Here is a 2,237-nt window from a genome sequence, read left to right on the forward strand (position 1 = left end):
TTGCTAAAGTTGGCATAGGGCAGGGGCACCCAACAAAGTTAGAGAGCCCCTAAAACTTCCCCTGCATAGCGCAGGGGCACTACTATGCAAACCCATAAATTTATAGGGTTCCACCTACGTTTTCTCTGAGTTCAAACCATCAAAATCCACTCCAAATTCCAACCTTAACCAGAAGTGAGTCCTAAAACCAGCATAATTCATCCTAAGCAACACAAGGACAACAAAAACTCACCCAAACTCCCACTAAAACTCAAAACCCAAATCTTGAGCTTCAAAGCTCAAGAAAACCTCAAGAGCATAAGAAATTAGCAGGAAACAAAAGGGGAATTATTACCTCAATCTGTTAAGTTGTGACCCTAAGCTGCCCCTTAATCCAAATCCTAGCTCTGATCTTCCAATTTCCAAGCTCTTCTTCCTCAAAATTCAAAAGCTCCCCTAAGAGATATGAGAGAGAGAGAGAGAGAGAGTGTGTGTGTGTGTGTGTGTGTGTGTGTGTGTGTTGAGAACTGCTAAGTGTTTTTCTACCAATTTCTGAGAGTTTCCACTCGATTTAGCCACCCCAAAACCCAGAAAAGACCAAACTACCCTCTGGTCAAACTTAAGTCCTTTAGTGCCCTCAAGGGCAAAGTGGTCTTTTGCCACAATTTCTTACTAATCTTCAAATTAACTCATAATTTCCCAATTAATTCCATTAAACTCAAACACTCATCAAATAATCTCTCATTACCCAATAAATCCCTGTAATATACTAAATTACCAAAATACCCCTAGGCTTACCCCGAACTGGGTATTTTGCCTTGTTGTGACTAAACTGCTACTTTGCTCGCTAGGATTGCCTCATGTCGAATAACTCAAATATATCTACATAATAACGTGGTCTCAATTGATATGCACATATAGATACAAGTATGCCCTCAACGGGCCAAAATTACGAAAATGCCCTTATAATAAGAAACGGGCTCACATGCATGCTCAATACACCTAAACATGTAAACAAAGTCATATTATAATATAACTCACATACTTCATATAATCAAGCATGTAATCACATAATAATTCAATTATTGCTCTCCTGACCCATAATCAAGACACTAAGTCTTATTAGGGAAATTGAGACGCTACAACAATTCGACAGAGTTTTTGTACGTAAAGTGCGCATATGAAACAATGAATATGAGATATCTCTATTTATAGAGTCCCTTAGTGGGTCATGGACCTTACAAACTTGGAATGGGTCCCACATGCATTATATGGGTTTGTTACAACTGAATATATAATAAAAGAGTTAACAAATACATTCAAATAATAGTTACATAAATATCCCATAAGATTCAGGTCATTCTAGTCGAGTGAGGTGTCCCTTGACTAGGTATTCTTTTAACCAGCTTATACAATTTAGGTGTACTTGATCGGGTCCTACTATCGACCAACAACCTTTGAGCAATGTTCTTCAACCAGCGACCTTTTATCCCTTATCTGATTCTGAGGTGGGTAGCTTCTTTTCCTTTGGTCAAGTAAAATCGACCAACATAGGAAAATTTAATACCTACCGTTGTCACATGTCATTTTCATATGCCATATCATCATGTCCAATTTTGGGTTAAACGTACTTCATACCACCAATTGACGGTTGCTAGTTTGAACATATCAAAATGAACTAACTTTAATGGTTTTGTTGCTTTAAAATTTGATTACATGTATGGTAGTTGGTGTGCTTTACCATACTAGCATAATGCACATATTGTGTCTGTTTACACATCAAGTTGAGGTGGCCCTTTCAGCATCAACTTATTTACCATCACATTTTGCTTGGATCAACTAATGTGACCTAACTATACGTATCATAGGTATGTTGTCTTGTTTTTCCTTACCTTTTCCATGAACGTAAACTATGTTGACAACACATAGATTGACTCTACTCGTTGTCTTTCCATTGCCTATTTTTCTGATAATTTGAATTCACATCTTAGGGTCTGAACATTACATAATGGCTTAATGATGTTAATTGAGCTACATATATAAAACTTTCTTCATTCTTGGGACATAATAAACATCTTAAAGTGACACTTGGTTAGAATTATGTCGAGGCGTAATTGTAGTCTTACCGATATGAGCTATCAGTAACCTTAGTTATCAGTTGTCACCACCACACAAATTTCCTTATACTTAAACAAGTTTTACTTCTTCTATTTTATCACGTGTCAAATGATTTTAGTAGCCTAAATCTATAATCCAAT

This window comes from Humulus lupulus, chromosome 1, assembly GCF_963169125.1.
Source record: "Humulus lupulus chromosome 1, drHumLupu1.1, whole genome shotgun sequence".
Taxonomy (NCBI): domain Eukaryota; kingdom Viridiplantae; phylum Streptophyta; class Magnoliopsida; order Rosales; family Cannabaceae; genus Humulus; species Humulus lupulus.